The following is a 25,666-nucleotide window of genomic DNA, read 5'->3' as shown; positions in this document are numbered from 1 at the left end:
ATGGTAATTTCAATTCTACCTGCTGTGTCTTGTGGTTGCTTAAAAAAAGCAACACAAGCAATTTTACGATCTGCAATTGTGTCACCGTGATACCTTCATTGTTTAAAAGGGTTGCGGTGCATTCCAGTGATACCTTAATTGTTGAAATTGTTGCAAAAAACGCGCATTTCTTAAGAAGGCCCCTACCCAAAAGTTCGACCCTAATTGGGGGACATCAGAATTCGTTTTAGAAGTATGGTTCCTTCGGCAAAGTTTCTTATTTTGATCCCTAGAATATGATTTTCACAGAGCAATAGGCGATTTTTTTGCCTCCCCACAAATCGACCCGGCCTAATGTATAGAATGAATAAAGGTTGTGTGGAATACAAAAGATTTTCTGGAAAGAACGAGTCCTCAAATCGTCCGGTAACATCTCCTGTTCATTGTGCGATTCGCTCTACTCGGCCGGCTTAGACGCCACATCACAAAACCCGCTGTATCTCCGAAAATAATTCGAATTTTGAAAAATCCGTTGAAGCGTATGTTTTTGAAGGTCTAAACTTTGAAAATATGCAAAAGAAACAAAAATCGATTTTTTCAAATTTCTAGACCAGAATACCCCCTTAAAAGTTTTGAAATTTTGTTAAAAATAAATTACTTATAAATCCTGTACAAATTTTGTAACTTGCATTAATATGGCCTCTTATCTGGAATAAATTATATTTTTATAAAAAAATAACTTGAGTGAAGAAATAAATAAATAAATAAATAGCTAAAATTTGTCAAAATTCTGAGGTGCTATAATTTTATCTTGAGTAGAAACTCTCAATAACCCAGATGCACGAATAGAAGGGGGCCAGTATATTAAACAGTTCAGGAGTAAGGATGCGAAAGAGAAGTGCAAATAGTGCATACGATTTTGATACATATACATATATACGCACATTACAATTAGTATAAGTGCAAAAAGTCAATTACTTGTTGAAATATACACCTTGACCCTTAAAACCATAAGCCAAGTTACTTTGATCTGCAATTTGACTCTCAGCAATTTGTCACTCACCTAGGAATATGTCTACTCATTTTATCCAAATGTTCTCCAAATCTTTCATACCTTTAAAACATTCATATCTTGGTTCACGAAAAATGATTCCATCTCGCTAGGTAGCACTCCGCTATCATCATCAAATTCTCGGCCTCTGAGCTGCCCTTTGAGATAAGAAACAGACAGCAGTAGCTGGGTGTTGGATTTGTAGAGTAGAGAGGTCGTTTCAGTAATTCTCAAAACACTTCTTCTATGGCAGCTTTCCCATACTCAGCTTTGTCATCGAAAGGTACAAATAAGGTTCATAAGATTTAAAAAGTTACTCACTTTCAGTTTCCGTCAAGGTAAACTTCTATCAACAGGCTTGCTCTGTCGCTCATATACCACTCACTGTTTCCTATATTAACTGTCATATTTCTTATCTTTCATTTATTTTTTTTAAATATTTCCTTATCTGACCTTTATTATTTGCTTTTTTGTTTAGCATTCCTGCATTTATTTGCATCTCATTAATTACCCTCACATTTACATCAATACATCCTGTCATATGGCAGCTTCATTACCGCAATATGTTGCGCGCCTCAATGCATGCCTTGTAAATGTAAACGTGTGCGTGTATGTGTGTATTGATTATAATGCATAGCTAGGCATACCCCGCCATACATACCAATGCTGCTTTCCACACCTCCTTGACTCGGCACAGTGGTACCTCCGCAGACATTTGCAATATGTCACCTGTTTGTTGCAAGTTGCCGACTGCCCACTCTTACGCCGGCAGTGTCGCATTGCAGTTGACCTGCTACCTCTGCGTGCACGTTTGTTTGTGTGTTTGATAAATGTGCGCATATTGAAATATTAACACTTTTTGCATATTAATGAGTACATTAAACGTGAATGGTTCGATGTGGCAGGTATAATTCAGTGAGAAGTGAGCTGAAAAATGGGAAGCAAGATGCTGATGTGGCAAAATGTTTGTCGTGCAACTTTAAGTGGGTCTGGGGTTATATTGAATGCAATTTTTAAGCTGAAATAGTGCGGAGGAAAAAAATAATATTTGACGAATTAAAGATTAAAAATCAATCACAATATTTTGGAATATGCAAAGGCTACCCATTTTGTATTCAGAAATTTTGATGAACTCGATGATTGAAAACCGCATATTTCTCAAAGCAAAAGCTGCTGGACTCCATGCCAACTAGCATCTGGAACCGCCTTGCGGAGTTTAACAATGAACTCACAGATTGCCCAGCTATAGGCTGGTGAACTGAAGCCCTGTTTTAATACTATCCTGAAGGAAGTTAAACGCTAAAAATATGCGCCATATACCCATAACTGTGGTAATACACTGGGTATTTTTCGCATAAACACTATGGTTGGAAAGTAGCTCGAATTGGTTAGCTTGTCATACTTGAAAATCAACACCTACAAATTCAACAGACTTTTCCGTGTCAGTGCTTGCTTTCAACAAAAAGTAGCATTTAGTAAAACCTAGTAAAGGCTTATATGTAAATCGAAGGAGTTCCACAGCCCAATAACTACCTTCGATGCAACACTGACAGATTCAAGATAGAGTAATTTTTGTTCTAGCGGCTCAAAAATATTCCCCATACACTTTTTTCCCCATTGGAAATACTTCTTCTTCTTTCATAGCGTTACAGCGCGGAGTGCGTCAAAACTTCCTTCAAAATGCTCCCCCAAAGCGGTCTATCTTGACTGTTGCTTCGTAGTTACGTATTCCCAGCTTCTTAAGAACGTGTTCCACTGCGTCTATCCAACGGTTCCTCGGTCTGCCTTTGGCCTTCACGCCCATTAGCGTTCCTGTCAAGGCTTTCTTCACGGTACAGTCAACAGGCATACGGATCACATGACCTAGAAATCTTATGCGCTGCGCTTTAACCAGACGTACAGCTATCTCGTTCTGAGTTAGGACGTTCAGTTCCGAGTTCAATCGTATTCTATAGGTACCATCATCCATTCTTATTGGGCCAAAGATCTTACTTAAAATATTTCTTTCCATGCGAGCAATCTGAGCACAATCATCAACCTTAAGAGTCCATACCTCACAGCCATATGTTAGGATTGGTCGAATAAGAGTCTTGTACATAGTGAACTTTGTAGCTTTAGACAAAAGTCGGGACTTGAACAAGTTAAGGTGGGCGTAATACGCTTTGTTGGCGGCGTTGATGCGATCCCTGACGGCGGAAGTTGAATCACCGCTACATGCGAACATAACTCCTAGGTACTTAAAATGCTGCACTGCTTCAAAAGTATAGGCTCCCACATGGAAATTTGGCATCTGTGCAGGCCGCCTCGATTTCAACAGATATTTGGTTTTGCCCTCGTTTACAAAAAGGCCAATATCGTTCGCAATTTTGTTAATTTTTAAGAAAATTTCTTCTAAGTCATTCTCATTTCTTGAGAGAATAGCGATGTCATCTGCATAAGCACATATTTGGGTTGTTTTAGTCATCAAGGTACCACCTTTGTTGACTTCCCTTACGACAAAGTGCAGCATCAAATTGAATATGACTGTTGATAAGAAATCACCTTGTTTTACACCTGTTTCAATAGGGAACGACTCTGTGAGCTTCCCTTGAATGATCACTTTTGCTTGTGTATTTGTGGGCGTTGCGCTAATGAGCCTTATTAGTTTGGCAGGTATTCCAAGAATAAGCAATATGTGCTGGATCCTATCTCATTTTCAAACGCTTCTTTGAAATCAATGAACCGACAGTGAACATCTAGCACGGATTCATAGTGTTTTTCAAACATTTGGCTAAGATCGAAACATTGGTCGATTGTAGACTTGCCTCTACGAGATCCGCATTGGTAGCATATTCCAGCATATTCATTGATTCGTTCATAGAGAATATTTGTAAAGAGCTTGTGCCCCATGTTAAACAGTGAGATACCACGATAATTATCGCATTGGAAATACTGCTGAGCCAAAAATTCTTGGTCGAATACAAATAAGCGTCGCTCCGGTAACGCAAACTCAACTAGCGGGGGAACAAGAAAATTGAGCCGCACTGTCGATTCGTGTCGATTCTGTACTCTGAGCATCCTTGACTGTTCTCCGACCAACTGGAGTTTTCTTATTAAACTTAAGATAGAGTTGGGTTGGGCTGGGTGTATGTGCCTTTCTTCTGCCAACAATTGGCCGAGATGTCTCAACCTTCTCCGCGCTATAGCGCTGCATTCAAGGAAAAGATGCGTTGGAGTCTCAGCGAAATGGTCGCAGAACTGACAAGAACCAGTGGACCATATCCCAATTATGGGCAATTGACTGCGCAATCTGCAATGCCTCATAAGCATTCTCAATTCTTCCTTCATTATCAGATTCCTAAACCTCTTTTGATTGTCGCTTCCCCCGCAAACATTTTGCCAGGGTATTCGGCCGAGTTTAAGAAGTTCATACACCAGCTCATCTCGCAAGCGTATCTCGGAAGTTACAGTTTGCAAATTAAAAAAACAATTTCTCTGGCAACATTTCACTGTCATTCATTATGTAAAATTTGGAAACCGAATATGAAGAAGTCAGATATTGTGAAAGCACAACAGTTGTCCAAGGAAATGATTTCACCAACTTATTTTTATCTATGATCAATTTGGATACAATTTAATCAAACAAAAAACATTTTTTTGTTATTTTTTCTTATGATGAAAAATTCTCGATAAATTCAAAATTGAACCGAAGTAGACAGTCTCATCGAAAAGTATTACATACACTATTGATAGGTTAATATTCTACTTTTAGTTTTAGTGTTGGTGGCCGCCATAGCCGAATGAGGTCGTGCGTGACTGCCATTCGGGGGTGCGTAGGTTCGAATCTCTGGGCTTGAACCACCAAATGTTAGAAACACTTTTTTCTAATAGAGGTCGCCCTTCGGTGGGCAATGGCAAACCTCCGAGTGTATTTCTGCCATGAAAAAGCTCCTCACAACAATATCTGCCGTTCGGAGTCGGCTTGAAACTGATGGTCCCTCCATTTGTGGAATAACACCGCAATAGAAGGAGGAGCTTGGCCAAACACCTAACAGATGAATGCGCGCAAATTATTTATTTATTTATTTTAGTGTCATTCAAAAACAAAATCTAAATCGGCTAACTAAAGGGTGGTTAATTTTCAGGGGCCGGTATTGATTTTAAATAAAATACAATTTTTAAAAAACTATTGTCATTTCTCATTATTATGATAATACTGATATAATTCAATTACGCATGGAGCAAAATACGGGCCAAATGGACGCCACAGCTTCGGGGGCACACCTCCATCCGATGGTCCAAATTTTCGATGACGTTGAGGCATAATTAAGGTTCTATGCCGTTAATGTGCCGAATTATCTCATCCTTTAGCTCTTGAATTGTTACTAGCTTATCGACGTATACCTTTTCTTTCAAATAACCCCAAAGAAATAAGTCCAACGGTGTCAAATCACATGATCTTGGCGGCCAATTGACATCGCCGCGACGTGAGTTTATTCGACCATCAAATTTTTCGCGCAAAAGAGCCATTGTTTCGTTAGCTGTGTGACAAGTGGCACTGTCTTGTTGAAACCACATATCGTCCACATCCATATCTTCCAATTCGGGCCATAAAAAGTTCGTTATCATTTCAGAATAGTGAACACTATTCACAGTAACTGCCTGACCGGTCTCATTTTGGAAAAAATACGGCCCAATGATGCCGCCGGCCCATAAACCGCACCAAACAGTCACTCTTTGTGGGTGCATTGGTTTTTCGGCAATCACTCTTGGATTATCATTCGCCTAAATGCGGCAATTCTGCTTATTGACGAATCCACTGAGGTGAAAATGTGCCTCATCACTGAAGATGATTTTCTTTGATATGCATTTTGATTTGAACGCCCATTTTCATAATAAGCATGAATAACTTTCACGCGTTTATCGATTGAGTATCTTTCTATGGTTCGAATTGAGTTAGTCTGAAATTAAAAAATGTCAAATGAAATGCAGAAAAAACTTGACGTTGAGGTGTGGTTCACATTCAACATCGGCCCTTAAAATTTAACCACCCTTTATATAATGGGAATTTAGTGACCTACATTTTTTCATAACTCAATAAAAATTTTATAAAAAATACTTTCTCCCATCGCCTTCGCGTTTGCACTTTACCATTCTTCACAAATCGTAATACAGCTTGTGATCCTTCGACAACTGCCATCTATTATTTTTTCGTCTGTCATTTGTCATCTCTTATTAGGAGTTTCTGAAAGCAGCCAATTACTCTCAATTCTCATGGATTTTCTATGGTTTTTTATCTTTTTAAAAATTGTTAACATTACGAAAATTATCACCTACTATTAAATTTATATCTAAACACATAACAGCATTCAAATTTTCGTCAGATTTACACCTTTATTCGAAAAGTAAAAGCTTCGGGAGCTCCTCTCTCCACACCCGCTCAGTATCAACAATCTGGAAGTGGCAACTCAAAATCAAATTTACGACCAGCGAAGTAAAAATGCTGCAAACAAAATAAGCTTTCTTCCCAACATAAAAGCAGCGCGCGAGCTTTAAGCGAGAGCTGCTGAAAAAGCGCTGAGCTGAGGCTGCTACTGAGACTGAGGCTGCGATTGAGGTGCGAGTTAAAGTTGAGGTTGGGGTAGTAAAGAAAAGGCCATGCGAAGAAAAGCGGCACTTAATCAAGTATTTAAGAGCATGCTTGGGTGGGTGACTACTAGCAGCTGTCAAGCTTAGGCGCTATACTCACACACACTCACATATGTGAGCACGTAATTGTGCTGAGTAATGCTAAGGCTGCAGAAGAGCAGCAACAACAGCTGATGCTAATTACATAATTTACAAAGAAAACAGGCGGTCAACAAAAGAGCCAACAAAAGGCGGTAGCAGGTTGAGACGAAGGGCAGAAGAGGAAAGAAAAATGAGATGTGGAAATGTGCGAAACTGAGACAAGGACGCAGAGAAGGCGGCACAATCAAACGCCAGCGAGCTATCTTAGTGCGGTAATTTTGCACATGAAACACCAGCGCACATACGACGAGCACGAAAATCCACAAGCAGGAGAACTAAATAAGTACTTATGCGCATCATTGCTCACATGCAAAAGTAGATAATCACTCTAGTGCGCCCTTAAGTATGCAAACAAGCAAACGTTAAGCGGCAAACGTCTCATGCTAGCTTGTTGTTGTTGCATTTTACACAAATGTTATCCCATGTACGAGGCCCACTGAGCTATTGTGTCATATTTAGCATCATAAATCAAGAAAAGTGTTGCAACAACAACAACTACTACACATCAGCGTACCTTATTGGTAGAGGGGCACGGCTCAGTGAGTGCATGAAAGTGCTTGTCATGCGGCTGACAGCAACTGCAGTATCATTCTTCTGTTCTCTATTTTTGTGGCATGACTACTACCTACTGCCTACCAGCAACTAACAACTACTGACTGACTGTCGCACTGATTGCAGATAATTTGAAGGATGTGTAGAAACGGATGTGCAGCAGCAGCAGCAGCAGCAGCCGCAAAAAACAAGACAAAAGTGGTAGATTTCTAAGGAAAACTTGGTCGCTTTCACTGCTTTCGAAGCACGAAATGAAAGGAAAAAACACAAATGCAAATATGTTTGCCTCTCAGTGGCATGAGTGCAGCACCCTTCTCCGTCCTTCTATAGCCCACTTGGCCCAGGTAGTTGCACATTGGCTGTTGCACGCTCGCTTGCCAAGTGCTTTGGTAATTAATCTATGGTAACAACGTTTTGTCGAGATTTCAGTCATTTCAAAATTCACTTACTTGTCCTCATAATGATGATGAAGCGTTGAAGTTGCTGGCGCCGGCGGCTCTTTTGCTCTGCTACCGCTGCTGCTTCTGCCACAATTTACACTAAAAGTGATTTATGTGCTTTTAGTAGTGCATTTTATGAAGTGAGTTCGCACGAGTTGAGTGCAATGCTTATCGCTCCCGTCACTTTGAGTGTTTCGATTGTAAAATTGTGGAGGTGAATCACTGAAGGATAATCTGTTTTATGAATACCGGATGACGCATAATTTCATTTGTCTAGATATTAGGTTTTTTTATCAATTTTTAATTTACTTAATTTTAATTAATTAAATGCAACTCGTCACGTTAATTTCCTTTACTTCAATTTGTTACAAAATTGTACGGAAAGAAACATAAAACAAATTTCTTTTAATTATTTCTTCCTTTTTGGTACCATAAAAAAAGAAGATAGCGAGGGAACCGCTCCCACGACAGTCGGTTCTACGTAACCGGAATGACCCGGATTTATATCCGGCCAAGGACGGTCACTTCAACAGCATTCCTCGTATATGCACGGGGAATGTTATGCTGCTACAACAACAACAACAGCAACAGGGAATAAAATATAAAGACAAGAAAAATGTTCGAATTGGAACAATTGGCAATAATGGAGGCTTGCATATGTACCTGTGCAGTATCAAACTACCAAAAGAATTCAGAGTGGGTGATCATAGACTACATCATTTACCCGCTCAAGGTGCTTAAGAAAGGACCTCAAACTTGAATATTAAAGCATACAGCTCCTTAGACATGTGTAAAAAATCACAACGAAATGGTCTGAGTCTTAGCTCTGCAGAAGCTGTGCGATTAAAAAGGCACTCCTGAGGTGATTTCACTTCATTGTCCACCATGCAGATACTGCAGAAGGGCCTAGAAGATACGTTGAGTTTCGTAATATAGATGTACAGTGGGCAGTGTTCGTTTACAACAATTTCTCACTAAAAGGAGGTTTCGCTTTTTTGAAGGCATAAACGACCACGACATCTCTCGAAATCAACTGTTTTGCCTAGCGATCGCAGACCTGACTCACGATACACCAACTCAAACACAGCCAACGAATGGCAAAAGACATACCCCCCATTGCAAAGAGAGTGAATCTCAAAAGTGTTTTGCCCAACCGCATTAGCGGTGGCAGTGGGATAATCAGCTGAGACTCAGAGAAGAGTTAGGTATTCCGCAAACGATCTTACCAGCAAAGAGCGCTTAGAGTTTTTTCTTGACTGGCTAACAGAGAAAACATTTGTCTTCTTGAAGAAGTACGGAGCAATGACGCAGTTGCCGCAAAATTCGCAAATTTTATGGATACACTACCACCTTGTAAATCTCATGTGAGTTGGAGCTGTTTCATACAAATCGATTTAAGTTACTCTGTTAATATTGTCAACGATCCGATAATCCGACTCGTTGTTTATATGATTTTGACAAATTTGGGGTACTTTTCTAAACAACTCGAACGCAGTTAGCGAACAAAAGAGATAGTCTATGATCACCAAATTTTAACACCTGGAATAGTTGCATACACAGGTAAGGATACAAGCTCCTGCGGGCAATAGGCCTGTCTGAAGTCTTCAGAAAGCCGATATCTTGAGTACCACGTGGAATTGTTGACTCTTCTCAGAGAATTGTGAGACACACTTAGTCCAAATTTTCCATTGTGATGTCACACAAACAGACTTTAAAAACATCCCTTCCCATACCCATTTGGTGCAAGCTATGAATTTCTCTTATGAAATGCTGTAGAATCCGAAGTTCTATTGACTCCGAGTCGACTATACTTTGCCGGCACTGGGTAGTGAAAGAGATAGTACTTACCGGATTCCATGCTCTTCTCTTCTCTGCAACTACGGTAATGGTAGCTTGAGTAGAAACCCATTCACGTGTCGCGAGCTGCAATTAGTCAACGTTCAGTAATAGTGGAGCCAAGGATGGAGGATCGGCCAAGCGAGATTATCCGTTTACATCTACTTTCACCAAATATTGGACAGAGCTATGTAACCACCCATCACGTGGGTTTATTATTTTCCTGTTCCATGCAAGCGAATTAAGCCGTAATTTATAGGAAGGTAGAGAAATGCTTGAGCTAGAGACAGAGTTTAACGACTGTTACCTCATCTGCGGTAAAGTTTCTATGGTCGTTCCTATGTCCGAGGGCCCATTCGTAGCACACTTCGCCATCAGCGCATTAAATGAGCTAATTTTAATGAGGTTCTACTGCAACGTCGACATATAACTGCGAACTGGATATCGTACACTCTGTTGAGAGTGTAGGTCTATGTTGGTTTCATCGCAAAATGAGACGATGTGGTTCCCTTGAGAAAGATGGGCCTTGCGTCAACTCAGCGAGCACAGGTCTAGTGCGCAAACATGCAAAGTACCGCGAACCTTCGCTTCTGCCTGGTTCCTACCCTTCTCCTTTCCCCTCCCCTCCCCCTGTATAGTATCACAAGGAAAAACTTTTTGGAATATTTGTCCAAGTGGGTCAGTCGCGAGGGCAGCCATTTATTCTAACCTAACCTGCTGAGATGAGAACCCTTTCAAGTCTCTCGCAGCTTTGAGAGCTTTTTAGAAAAGGAGCCCACTAAGAACCTTTTCATCAAGCTTTGAACCATCGGAGATATCGACGAGTATGGTTGTAGGTGCTAGCTCCAGATTCGATAAGTTTACCATTCATTCCTTTCAGGTATTCCTGTGTTTTCCAGGCACGTGCATGGCATAGCATAGTCTAGCTAGCTTAAGTTTGAGGGGAGTAGCTTCCAGAGCTTTGGCGTAGTCAAACACAGGATCCCTTCAGACTAGAAAAGCGATCCTTCAACTCCTGAAGTTTGCCATACAAGAAGATGAAAAATCAGAGCAAGTCCTACAACCTTGATAAAGGTAAAGGGCAGTTCTCCAGCTGCTGTCCACCAAGCATAGATACCGCCCATTGCATGCCTTCTGATTTGGTTCTAGATGTAGTTTTTTCAAGTGCTAGCCAATTGGTCTGAGAGCCGCTATGTCACAAGGGCTCACAATCGGCTGAAGACTCTGAAGGAAGAAGGAGGGGAAGCGAGGTCGATTATGTAGCAAAGATGAGTCTTAGAGAGAATAAAAGGTGTCACAGAGAAAAAAAGAAAAGGAAACTGGACTGAAGTTGTAACTTCTTTGTTCGAATTCATACTAAATTTCTGCAGCTTCCTTATAGTCGTTCTGGAACAGTCTCCAAATTTTATTTCAAGTTTCCAATAATAAAGTTTTATTATTTGGCTGTAGCACTTTAGTTGCAATGACTGAGTAAGGCGCTTACAATCTTTATTTGGCATTTGGCCGAGCTCCCCATCCTATTTGGGATGAGCGTCTTGATTTTTTTCCGCAAATGGAGGGACTTACAGTTTTATGCCACCTCCGAACTGCAAATCGTTTTTTATGAGTCGCTTTTTCGTGGCAAAAATACACGCGGAGGCTTGCCATTGCCTGGCGCAGAGCGACCGCTAATAGAAAAAATGTTTTCTGTCATTTGATGTTTAATGCACGGAAACTCGAATTTATGTACTTCTGAATGGTAGTCCATCACCCGTCTATGCAGCTACGGCGACCACTGAGTAATAGATAATGGATCTTACAGACGCCAGCAAGGCAACTCGATGGCTATAGCCGGGAAACATCGCCCCTGTTTCTATGGAAAACCCCCCTTCTGAGGTTACTGACGTGCAGAGGTTGTACTCATTGATCTTAGAGAAATCGAATTAATCTCCTCTTAAAACTCATACGCTGATGGTGATAAGTGTTTTATAAAGTTCCATCAATGCAATCATTTTTAATAAACCAAGCACTGACGTCTGATATCAACTAAACTGAATCACTAAGCTCGGCTGAGCTGACAATTTCATTTCTTCCTCCAACCGCTCTGTGTTGCGTTAATTAAATAAATATTTTTGCAACGATTTAATGAAACTTTGTACTTACAATAGACATTTTTATGCTTCTATAGCAAAGTGCATAAATAAAATATTAAATCCCTTCAGTCTCCTTGTTCTTCCCCTTCAACAAGTTTGCTTGTGCGTCGGTCAAACATTCATTTCACTCCCCTCTAAGTCGCTAAATGCTGCTTAACTAATGTAACTTTATCACTTTCACTGCCGGGGCTGGTTCTCCACGAGCTGCGAAAATCGGGCGGAACTAGCGAAAGGACGAAGCAGTTAACGAACCGCAGCTGTAAATAGAACTTCACACCTTTGCGCCAAGTAATTTCGCTGAATATGAAAGGATAACTCGACTCGCCTTTTTTATTTGCTTTGCAACAAAAATTTTGATACTCTGTTGGCGGAAGAAGCGGCTCGAAGGGTGATGGTGTGTGTTGGTTAGTTAAGTATCGCTAGCACAATTGTTGCTTTTATTGTTTGCGCAGCACTCACGAACATTTACTGTTGCCGCGCTTCGCACATGACAAGGAACTCTCGTTGTCACTCCACTGCCTTCACTTTGCTGCCTTCTCACTTTTCAAACTTCAATGTCTTCCTTTTGGAAATGCCACAGCAGTGAAGTGCAATGAAGTCTGTCTGATTGTTGTCCTTCAAGTGGTGCCACACACATACACACACAAACACACAACTTGCAACTTGCCACCGCAGCTACCAGCATTACCTAATGTCCGCATACGGATCAAATGCGCCAACAACAGCGCGACCGGTTAAGAAGTGGCATTCATTTTCAATGTGTTTTGCTCTGTATTTATTTGTGTAGGTATCGCCTAGTTGTTGGTGTTCTTGCTGATATATGTAGCTACAATTTCCATTGCATGCGCCTCATGTGGCAGGTAAACAGAGCAGCCTTAACAGCTTCAGTATACGTTTTATAAATTATTCTGTTTATGCAGCATGGCAAGACGAAACACATAAAAGTCGCATTGCCACAAGACGTTGGCAAAAAACAAGCAGAGTAGTGCAGAGCAGAAGCGGAAGAATAAGCAGCAGCACAAAAATGAATTGAAGGATTTCGTAGCTGAAATAGAAAAAGGAGCAGCAGCAACGAAATTGCAGGACATCAAGAAAAATATGTAGACTTAAACGACCATACAACAACAGACAAACAGCAAAACAAATACAACACAGCAGCGATAACTGCATAAAATGCGCCAAACGCAACAACAACAACAACAAAGGATCACATTTTACACGGTAAATAGTATACACTGAGAAAATTTACGTATAAGGAATGTTGCAGGCGAGTGAAAAGCCATTGATGGATAGCTTCAAGGGCTGATGGCTTCCGTGGCAGCAACGATGTGCGTGTAACGAAGCATTATGATACGTTCGCAATTGTACTAGGGCTCCTTGAAGAAAATGGTATTTATTTCTAGGCCAAAATGCATGTGAAACTTGAGAATGTCGAAGGTCCAGCTCTTTAGTCCAACTCTTTAGTCCAGAAAGAGTTGAACACCGACTGTCGGGAGAAGAAATGTGGCAGTACTACGACCAAACAGTTTTCTGAGTTAAGAGGAAATATAATGAAATTAAGTATGCAATTACTTCTACTTAACGATTCATTCTTCGTTAGCCCGTTATATACACAAAAAAGCTCTTTTTTAGAGACTTCCAAGCAAGTCTTATCTCCACCACTCAAGACTTAAATGATCTGTACTTATACAGGGTTGCCAATATTTGACGGACCCATCTGGCAACCCTGTATCTTTTGACAGAGACGTCAGATCGCTTAATGACATACCGCGTTGAAAGCGTCAATCCAAGCAAATTTTTACCATGGAACAGTACACGCCACGCGAGCGCTCCCAAATTGTTGAAATTTATATTCAACAAAAGAAGTCAATTATGAAAACTTAACGTGCGTATAAAAAATTAAATAATGTGAAAAGTGCGTCTTCTAAGAACACCATTAAACGTTTGTACGAAAGGTTTGCGACTGGTGATGCTCTTTCTAATCCAAAGAGGCCAAATCAAAACCGACCAAGGCGTCGCCAAGGACATCCCAAAATCGCCTTTCTCAGCAGTTGGACATTGCTCGGACCACTTTACAACGAATTATCCGCATTGATTTGCATTTATTCCCGTATAAGATTCAATTGACGCAAAGATTGTTGCCTGCGGACAAGCCTCGTCGATTGGAATGGGCCCAAAGAGTCATCGAAATCCGTCGGGTCCGTCGAATATGGGCAACCCGATATTGGACCTTTTTTTCCAGAGCAGGCTAATGTCGAAAATGTCAGCAACGTCATCAAAGGCGCCATCACACCAGTGGTATGTGGGACACGCTGCTACTAACACTGTAGTATTCCTCTCCTCTCGGCTGATTCCACCCTGGGACGGCTAAAATCATTTCATCAAGCGGCTCCAACTGTTTGATCCTTTTAAACACACCAGCTACCTGCGTCGAGGCTTATGCAGGTTATACGCTATCAATAGCATCCCATACTTTGGGACACCAATAAGGCATCGGAAAGTTGCAATATCGTGGCTCGATATCGACTTGCCGTCGGTTTGAGTTCGTCTTCAAGCTTACCTCAGGTGTTCGTGCTTGCCATCTTTTTTTTTTTTGGGTGTTTGGTCGGGCTCCTCCTCCTATTTGGGGTGTCCATCTTGATGTTGTTCCACAAATGGAAGGAGTTACAGTTTCAAGCCGACTCCGGACAGGTCATATTTGAGGAGCTCGAGGAGCAGCTTTTTCATGGCAGAAATACATTCGAACGCGTGTCATTGACAGCCGAGGGGCGACCGCTATTAGAAAAATAGTGTTCTTCATCTTGGTCTTTCAAGCGAGACTCCAACCTACGCTCTCTCTGAATTCCGGTTGGTAGACCCGCAACAAACCCATTCGGCTCAGGCGGCCGCCGCTCCCATTCTATACTTCGGAGTTTTACTACGATCCTACTACACTTTACTATTTTTTTACTGCTTCTCATTGCTCTTTCGAGTTCAGCATTTGCCTTACGAGGTTTTCTGGTGTGGAGACGACGCCGAGCAGATTAGCGAAATATTTGTCTGGCAACTGCGGTTCTTGCTGTACATTTCTTCGTTGGCTGGCACTTAGGTGGATAAGGTGGTCTCTGCAATGGTTTCTGTAAAAGCCGTCGCACATTGAAAGAAAAGAGAACTTACAACTTCACCCCTCCCACTACCTAGCACTTGCTACACCCATGAACCCAAAATTTGGTGAACATTTATTTAAGAAACTGATTACAGATCTATGAAGTAAGGAGAGTTGAATTTTGATTTTTGAGTTTGATTTTCAGCCAGAATTGATTTGAGCGACAGCGTTTAGTTTTGTCTTCAAGCTATCACAAAAAGCCTTGAGCCGAAGTGCGAACCACTACAGACGACCGACTTGAACCAATCTAAGTTAAATTAATGGTTGTGCCTAAGAATCAGAGCGCTCGATTGAAGCGATATTTTACTTTTCGTGTGGAGTTCCCTGCCTCACATCGGACGCGTCCCAAGGTGGCGGATCGGGGAATGATCGGCAGACATGTAGGGTAAGTGGGAAATAAAATACCACTCGTGAACCAAAACAAGCAAAATACCAACTTAGAGGTGCTGATAGTATTCTGTCGCAAAGCAAACCATGGAATCCGAAAGCTTCTGTCTAGAAACGATCGGCCTCTCGGTCAGCGAATGTTCGTTGCTTGTGGGACACATAGCGCCGTCTTGTTGAAAATAAACGTTGGCCAGATCAATACCATTCCATTCCGGCCATAAAAAATCGTTAATCATCTCTCGATAGCGCAATCTATTCACCAATAACATCTGTTATTAGAAAACCCTTTACATGAAAGGATGCCGGAATCTGAGCCCAGTAGAATTTTAGCAATACGACATTTAAAATCGATGATGTGAGCTGGTAGCTGTAGTGGCTGGTGCATTAGTGTGTGGATTGATACCCCACAGAAACTGCGGTTCAGATATTCCTACAGCTCCTCCCGTCCCGGTATAACCATGGCAGTCCTTGAAGTACGTTCTCAATTCCTCGCCATTCAGTTGGTGGTTCAGGTTAGTCCGAGCTTTCTCCCGATTAATGCTGACCCGACTCTGAACACAGATACCCGTAAAGTTTTGTGTCAACCCTCGCGTCGGTCTCCCTGCATTGCAATGATAATCACGGGGTCATAGAGGCGACTGTGCGTAAGCACTAAGATAGAGGCTTGAAGAGCTGACCCATCAACAAGAACACTCAACAACTACAACAGAAACCGATGATGAGCATTCTGAAGGCAACAACTGAGCATATCTGCATGGACACCGACATACTGTCTCCATTTCGAAGAAATACAACAACTTTGGGATCACCTATTAAGAATCCATATATGCGCCATATGACCATTGGGATCCCGAAAACTACTGTAACCAAAGGAAAAAGCTATGAAGCGCTACAGTGTATAGCAGTACTACAGTTGGGCGCGCAAAGTCCATCTACAACTATTGCAGCATGCAGTTCCTAGTCGATCATAGATGGTGACCCAGCAACCCCATTTGATGAAGGTTCGACTGATGTCGCTGGGGAAAGAAATCGCTGAATTGCAGAAGTTCTGTTTGTAATCAGGCGGTGCAGCATAATAAAACGGCTTCATGCCGAAAATATGCTTCAGATGGACAAGAAAGAAAGACGGGGCGACTAGACAAAAACAAGACTCCAACACAATGAGGGAAGGTCTCGCTGGCCGAAAGACTAGTGGAGTTAACCCAATTTGCAAAGCGAGTAAGGGCCAAAAATAGCACCAAAGAAGCCGGACGAACCCAATCCCCAGCTATTAAAAAAGCAAAAGTCCGATAGTGTGGAGATGGAGATAAAGGCAAGGATTAGTAGAGAGAAAGCGGAAAACTCCGAAAGAAAATGATTTCTAAAAAATAGAGGATGAAAAGGGACTTCTAATTCAAATTTAGATTAGCCAAAAGTGTTCATTCTATTGATTTGAAAATTTTTAGTGTACCAACTTCGTACTTCACTTCAACGCCTTGCTGAAAAGCAGTAGAAGCACAATTTTCACCACAGCAATGGCCAGCAGCAGCAGCAAGTAATATAAGCGGCAGCAATGAAGCGCAGTGCAAATATAAACCAAATACTGGCAAACTCAAAAGGAAGTGAGTGAATTCAAGTATATGAGAATGTGTGTGTGTGTGTGCGTGTTAAAGATAAGCAGCCGGACACCAGTGTCGGGTCACTTGCAGTTTCAAGCTGCCTCTTATACACACACACACATACATTTATAAGTTTAGCCAAGAAGTCTGCTAGATAGCTCACTGCATGCTGTACACACACATACACACATACAAATAGTATAGCATATGCATTTGCACACATATATGGGGCGTACTTCAGTGTGTGCGTGTGCGTTGTTGGCCTGTTGCGACGTTCCGTAATTGAATGCGTTGAATTACTGCAGCAGTAGCGGCAGCCAGTGGTGGGATTCATTGCAAAGCGTCCGGCAGGATTAATTTTTAATGAATTTTTGTTATGCAGCGGCAGCAAAAATAACAGCAACAACAACAAAAACACCTAAGTACTAAGGCAGGCGCACACACAACTACATAAATATCTGTTTACGAGTATTTTTTTCATAATCTGAGTATAGGAGCGGGGCTGTGTGCCTGTGTGTGCGTATGTGCATGTTTTATGAGAAGTGTAAACAAAATATATTATAAACACTCACGGCACAACTAAGCAGCTCCTTTCAAGGTGCTCTTCTGCGGCGTCACTGCGCTGCGAAGGCAGCAGCGTAAAATACAGTTCGGAATAAGATGCCTCAGCACTGCGTTGCACTGATGGCGAGTTGTATTAACAAACAACAGGATAATAGAAAGACGAAACGTTTTCTTAGTCATTTAGTAGGAGTGTGGCTATGTTGTTAGTGTTGTTTTATTGTAATAATTTCTGTTATGTTTTGTTTTTCTTTGTTCATTTCACAGCATTCGCTTGTGGTTGTTTATTAAAGCATTATTTTGTATGTAAGGGGGTTTTTTGTTGGCGTCCTTTTATATGGCTGATTTTATTGTGCTGCACTTTTGTTGCATACTTCAAGGCGCACGCTTGTGGTGGGTGTGAGAAATTAAAAGTAAAATAACAATGAAATGAAGGCGGTAAAGAACTTGTTTGCAGGCAAGTTCTTTCTTATAATAAAAGTTCAACTTATTTAACTTCCAGTGATAAGGAAATCTTAAAATTTAAAGAGAGTTGGTTTTGTGATTTACAAACTCGAGTTATAGAGTAGTAAATCATTGCGGTTGAAGTGCAGCAAGGCGAGCTAATTCTGAAATAATTGTTTAAATATTATTTTTTTGATCCATTGTTAAAAAATAAAATACGGAAAACAAAAATAAAAAATCTTCTTTTTCGTTTTCGTTTTACACGCTTTTAAAGAAACACCCAAAAAACAACATTTTAAATGAGGTGAGGGCCTTTTTTTCTTTTCTTTTTTTGTCGGGACAACTAGCAAGTTCAGCACTCAGACATTAATTAAGTCCATTGTATTACGCTTGGATTCCCTTTTAATCTTCTTTAAGTTTACCCGATCTCCGAAGAAATCTGAGTAGATCTTGTGGAGCCAAGGTGGTCGCTTCTTAACACATCAGTGCCAAAGACCTCAAGCCTGATTCGAGCGAAGGCGGGGCAGACGCACAGGAAGTGGTCCGCCGTCTCATCCTCCTCTTCACAAGCTGGGAAGAGTACACTGTCTGAGATGCCCAACCTTTCCATGTGCTTCGCCCACAGAAAGTAGCCCGTCATCAGTCCAACCAGCCGTCTGCACTCCCCTCTGCTTAATGACAGAAGGGTTTGCGACAGTCGATCGGACATGACAGGTAACATCGGCTTTGTCCATTTGCAGCCTCTCTCAGCCTGCCAAGCTCGCTTGTGGGTGGTAGTTACCCATTTGCTAACCGTGGCTTTGATGGCTGCAGAAGTGGCAAAACGGGCTCCGGGCCAAAGAAGTTAGGCTCAGAGCTCATCCTAGCTAAAGAGTCAGAGGCATTGTTACCCGCGATGATTTTCTTCGAAAATTGGTCATTCACTGTTGCCATTTCCTGGCACCATTCTGACCATTGACGACGCTTGAGACGACTGAAAGGCTTTAGTTCTTGAGTCAATTGCACCTTGTAAGCGTGTAAATGCAAGTCTTTATGTTCATCAACGACGAGCGTGAGATGTGCAATTGTTGGGCACGACGACGAGTTGTGGTGGACAGCTCTTCAACCACACTATCGCGAACAGCAGCAATATTTTCTGCAGTACGAGCTGTATCAGCATGCACTGGTGTTTTCACATCTCCTACAGAGCCGGTTTGCTCAAACTTTTGCACAATGTTTCCGATTGTACGCACATTTGGACGATTAAATTGACTGAAAAAATCACGCCCGTTGAACGCCTGTTTTCATAATAAGCCTGAATAATCTTAACGCGTAGCTCGATTGTGTATTTTTCCATGGTTCCAATTGAACTAATCTGAAATTGAAAAATGTCAAATAAAATGCACAAAAAAGCTTGACGTTGAGGTGTGGTTTACATTCAACATCGGCCCTTAAAATTTAACCACCTTTTATTTAATATAAAATTGTCTATCTTGGATGTAACTTTTTAGCATTAGAAAGTAGTCATATGGCAACCAAGATTGGAGTTTGTGCAGTAATCCAGGATACCATACTTTGTCAAAGGCTTTAGCTACGTCGAGATATACAACCACGCATACTTGTTTATTGTTGAAGTCTTTATTAATTTTCTGAGTGACTCTGTGCACTTGTTGTCGAATACTTTTCGCCTAAATCCGAACTGATGGGGAATTAAATTTATTTTTGTTATAATGGGCTCTATGCGATCAAAGAGTAGCTTCTCAAATACATAAACATAAGTCTGCGAATAGTAGCCCGAAAGCATCCCCTATTGTCAATCCTTCCATCGGTATAGATCTTTCAATTCTCAGTCTATGAGAATATATAACTAACTGCTCCAACGCAACAATCAATTTTTGAATAAACTTTATAGGGTTTTTGTTGTTTTTTTACGAGGAGGAAGCATCGAAAGCAGGTGGTTTGAGCACTAAACTCGACGTCCGTTACTGTCCTGATGCAATACGTCCAAAGTAGCATCTGTTTGTTACTACCCACTGTTTAGGTCTTTTGATGAGAGAGCCACCCCTGTCATAACAGTAATCACCCACCATGTCTCTGTCCATACCATAGAAGGATAAGTTTCTATGTCCGGTATCGTCAGTTTACCTTCTTCTTCTTAATTGGCGCTATAACCGCTTACGCGATTTTGCCCGAGTTTAACAAAGCGCGCCAGTCGTTTCTTTCTCGTGCTAACCGGCGCCAATTGGACACACCAAGTGGAGCTAAGTCCTTCTCTACCTGATCTTTCCAACGCAGAGGAGGTCTTCCTCTTCCTCTACTACCACCAGCTGGTAGGGCATCGAGTACTTTCAGTGCCGAAGCGTTTGTATCCATTCGGACGACATGACCCAGCCAACGTAGCCGCTGGATCTTTATTCGCTGCGCTATGTCTATATCGTCGTAAAGCACATACAGCTCATCGTTCCATCGCCTGCGATATTCGCCGTCGCCAACCTGCAAAGGTCCAAAAATCTTACGCAGAATATTTCCCTCAAACACTCCAAGCGTCGCTTCATCGGATGTTGTCATCGTCCACCCTTCTGCGCCATACGTTAGGACGGGCATGATGAGAGTCTTGCAGAGTGTTAGTTTTGTTCGTCGAGAGAGGACTTTACTGCTCAGTTAGTCCAAAGTAGCACTTGTTGGCAAGAGATGCTCTACGTTGGATTTCAAGGCTGACATTGTTATCGGTGTTAATGCTGGTTCCTTAATAAACGAAGTCCTTTACAACCTCGAAATCATAACTGTCAACAGCTACGTGGAGGCCGCTACGCGAGTGCACCGACTGTTTGTTTGAAGACAGGAGGTACCTCGTTTTGTGCTCGTTCACCACCAGACCCATTCGCTGTGCCTCTTTATCCAGTTTGGAGAAGGCAGAACTAACAGCGCGGTTATTAAGGCCGATGATGTCAATATCATCGGCATACGCCAAGGAAAAAGTTACTACTACTACAGGAAAAGTTACTACATCTTCTACTATGGAATTTCAGCTATTTAGTGCTATGCTTTCGCTTTTTCGCCTTCTCTCCATTTGACTCAAATCATGACAATTTTTTGATACAATCCCATACCTCTTTAGATTGTAGCACGCGTGGTGTCCGGTGTTATTGTTATTCTGCTATTTGGTTTTCCAAACACTCTCGTTCTTTACTATATCTTTGGCAGTGAGAGAAAATATGCTCCGCATTTTCATTAGCCTTGGCACAAAATGAGCAAATAACTCCATCATCATGGCCATACTTGTGGAGATATCCTCTAAAACAACGATGCCCTGTCAGGAACTAAAAAAAAAAATAAATAATTGGCGCGTACACTTCTGTTAGGTGTTTGGCCGAACTCCTCCTCCTATTTGTGGTGTGCGTTTTGATGTTGTTCCACAAATGGAGGGACCTACAGTTTCAAGCCGACTCCGAACGGCAGATATTTTTATGAGGAACTTTTTCACGGCAGAAATACACTTGGAGGTTTGCATTGCCTGCCTAGGGGCGACCGCTATTAGAAAAATGTTTTTTTTAATTTTGCTTTCACCGAGATTCGAACCAACGACCTCTCTGTGAATTCCGAATGGTAATCACGCACCAACCCATTCGGCTACGGCGTCATATTAAAGTCGGCATTACCGTGTTTTCTATCGACCCATGCCTGCGTTGAAGAAGCAGACGCCGTGCCCAGCAATAGACGACGGAATCCCAACAGGGATATCTCGACTGAGCCCCATCTAGCATGGAAATTAAAACTGCAATCCACAAGCTTAAAAACAACAAAGCTGCTGGCTCGGATGGTATACCACCTGAGTTATTAAAATTCGGTGCTGATGAAATAACCCCACTACTCTGTCCCCTCTTACTTGAAATCTGTCCAACAAATACCATCCCGATCGACTGGAAAGAGGGCATAATAATATCAATTCCGAAGAAGGACGATTTAAGTCGCTGTGCAAATTGGCAGTGGCATAACTCTTTTAAATGCCGTAATAAAGATCTTGGCATTTGTCATTCTTGAGAGAATCGCCCCAGTTCTCAACAACATATTGCGCACCGAACAGAATGGTTTTCGCCCCAAAAGATCGTGTGTAGGTCATATTAACACGCTGCGTATAATTATAGAGCAGTCAGCAGAATGGCGGTCGCCACTGTGCCTACTCTTTGTGGATTTTGAGCGAGCTTTTGACACCTTGAACAGCCGCGCAATTTGGTCTTCCTTCAGGACTAATGGAGTACCGGAAAAAATCGTCACCATCATTCAAGAACTTTATGAGGGAGCTGTGTGCAGTGTACTCTTCAAAGGCGAAACGAGCGAGTTGTATTCACAATGGTGTGCGTCAAGGTGGTGTGTCGTCGCCGCTGCTGTTTATCACAGTACTTGATGACATTATAAGAAAAACAAATATCGATATTCCATCGGGCATTCATTGGCGCCCATATCAGAAGCTATGCGATCTGGATTATGCCGATGATAAAGGGTGTTTTTTTTAGAGGTTAGATTTTCAAGATGAAATAAAACGTATATAATTTAATGTTATGGCCAAGAATTTAGCTTTATTATAAAGATAAGGGTTTGCCATTATGTTTTAAAAATGATTTCGGGCAAGTGGCCGCCGCGGCTGGCTCGAATAAATTCCAGCCGAGAGGCCCAATTTTCGACCACTTTTTGCAGCAATTGGGGCCGTATGTCAGCAATAACGCGCCGAATATTCTCTTCCAAGACGTCAATCGTCTCGGCCTTATCTGCGTAGACAAGCGACTTCACATAGCCCCACAAGAAATAGTCCAGCGGTGTTATATCGCACGATCTTGGAGGCCACGCGCGGCGAGATAATGCGCTCACCAAAAGTTTCCTTCAATAAATCGATTGTTGCGTTGGCTGTATGGCATGTAGCGCCGTCTTGTTGGAACCAAAGGTCGTCCACATCAACATCATCCAATTCAGGCACGAAAAAGTCATTAATCATGGCTCTATAGCGCTCTCCATTGACTGTAACATTATGGCCGGCTTCATTTTTAAAGAAATATGGACCAATGATTCCCTCTGCCCATAGAGCACACCAAACAGTGACTTTTTGAGGATGTAACGGCGTCTCAGCAATGGCTTGTGGATTATGTTCACTCCAAATGCGACAATTTTGCTTATTGACATACCCATTCAACCAAAAGTGAGCTTCATCGCTGAACAAAAACCATTATTTTCGAACCGCGCGAGCCGAACCATTATTTTCGTAATAAATTTACACGATTTGCAAACGTTGTTCAGGTGTAAGTCTATTCATTATGAAATGGCAAACCAAACTGAGCATAAATCAAGTGACAGCTGTCAAAAAGACCATCTACGAAAAAAGTAGTGCCAACATGAAAACCTAACCTCTAAAAAAAACACCCTTTATATGCTTTTTGAAACACAAATTGTCTGAAGCACAGCTTCAAAAAAACGAAGCTTATACGTATCGAAACTCCAAACCAGGACGCACTCTCGCTTGAAGTGGGTGGCACGTTGGTTACAATTGAGGACATCGAAAACTTCTGCTACCTTGGCAGCATAGTGTCAAAAAATGGTGGAGTGGAAGCTGATGTAAGTTCCCGCATAAACAAAGCTCGCCCGCTTTCCACAGGATGAATCGAATCTGGTCATCAATACATATCAGCACAGAAACAAAATTGCGAATTTTCAACACAAGCATCAAACCAGTGTTACTTTATGCGTGCGAAACATGAAAAGTCACAGATACCTCATGCAATAACCTGCAAACATTTATCTACAGATGTCTGCGCATTATTCTTCGCATATTTTGGCCAAGAGTTATCACCAACGAAAATCTTTTAAATATATCAATGTGCAAGCCCATCGCAGCTGATATCAAAGAAAGGAAATGGCGTTGGATTGGGCACACCTTACGCATTGAAGACAATGTCATCGCAAAGATGGCCCTAGAATGGAATCCACAAGGCTCCAGAAGAAGAGGACAACCACGAACAACTTGGATGCGATCAGCACACGCGGAACTCCAATCAAGATGTTCCTGGCATGAAATTTGAAAAATTGCACAAGATCGCTCACGTTGGTCTGAGTTTGTTTCCGCCCTATGCTCTGATTAAGAGCGGTATTTCTTCATATAAATATATATGTAAATAATTTCATGTACAAACTATTTATTGTTAATTTGACAAGAGATATGAAGGAATAAAAATAAAAAATAAAAATAAAAAATAAAAAAAATGCCTGCACATTTCTAATGAGTCGGTGTATCCATCGCCCTTTGGTTGTTATATCCCAGCGTCTTTGCCATTTAGATAAACTCTCGTATCTGATTTCTTTGCCCTCCTCAGCTATTAACGACCTGCCAAAGCTTCGGCTTTGGTCATATATTCTCTTACTTTCCAGAGCCATTATATCTGGGGGCATTAGGCCAGAAATTACCCCGATAGCTTCATGGGATACAGTGCGAAAAGCGCTTGCGACTCTAATAGCGCTCAGTCGAAACAAAGATTTTGTTACAGAGATTTTGTAACATTCCCATAGCAGCCGGTTCTATGTTACCGAAATGACTCGGGTTTTTCCCGACCAAGGGCTGCCGCCCCAGTAAACTAGCCCTGTCTATTGTACCGTAGAGATTTTGTAATCTTGCCGTATATTTCGTATTTTAACGCTTCTCCCCACACAGGTGCAGCATACATTACAATGGATTGGGTACCTTTTGCCAGTAGTAGCCTTCTGTCCTGACTCCACCCGCCTATGTTAGCCATTATTCGAAATAGCGCCGTATTTCCCCGTGCTACTTTCTCACAAGATTTTTCAATGTGCACTTTGAAGTTTAAGCGTGCATCAATCATGACTCCCAAGTATTTCAAGTACGGTTGGGTGTTGATGTTATGCCCGTTTATGCTTAGTGTGATGTTCTCCATTTTTTTCTACTTGTGATCGAAACTGGTTCAGTTTTTTAGTTTGCAAACTGTCGCACTACATATACAGGGTTGCCCATATTCGACGGACCCATGTGTTTTTTGGACCCATTCCAATCGAAGAGGCTTGTCCGCAGGCAACAATCTTTGCGTCAATTGAATCTTATACGGGAATAAATGCAAATCAATGCGCATAATCCGTTGTAAAGTGATCCGAGCAATGCCCAACTGCTGAGAATGGCGATTTTGGGATGTCCTTTGCGACGTCGCCTTGGTCGTACAAACCTTGGTCGTACCTTTCGTGCAAACATGTAATGGTGTTCTTAGAAGGCGCACTTTTCACATTATTTAATTTTTTATACGCACGTTGAGTTTTCACAATTGACTTCTTTTGTTGAATCTAAATTTCAACAATTTGGGAGCGCTCGCGTGGCGTGTACTGTTGCATGGTAAAAATCTGCTTGGACTGACGCCTCCAACGCGGTATGACATTAAGCGATCTGACGTCTCTGTCAAAAGATACAGGGTCGAATATTGGCTACCCTGTAGTCTTAATTTGCTGGAACTCTTTTGCCACAACTGCGAACGCAATATCATACGCGTAACCGATTAATTGGACTGCTTTTGGTATTAGGATGCGGATGATTCCGTCGCAAAGCACATTCCACAATAGAGGGCCCAGGACGTAGCCTGCCTACTTACTCGATATTGCTTAACTCCTTCGTCTGTGTCATAGAGTGGTACTCTATCTGACAGGTAGCTTTTTATCAAATGCAATTGGTATGGTGGCGTTTCCAGGCTCCCTAAAGTTTGCATAATGCATTAAATGCATTTTTTACGTCGAATGTTATGACGGCGCAA

Source organism: Anastrepha obliqua, chromosome 4, assembly GCF_027943255.1.
Source record: "Anastrepha obliqua isolate idAnaObli1 chromosome 4, idAnaObli1_1.0, whole genome shotgun sequence".
NCBI classification, from domain to species: Eukaryota; Metazoa; Arthropoda; class Insecta; order Diptera; family Tephritidae; genus Anastrepha; species Anastrepha obliqua.
Note: the sequence above shows the minus strand (reverse complement) of the source record.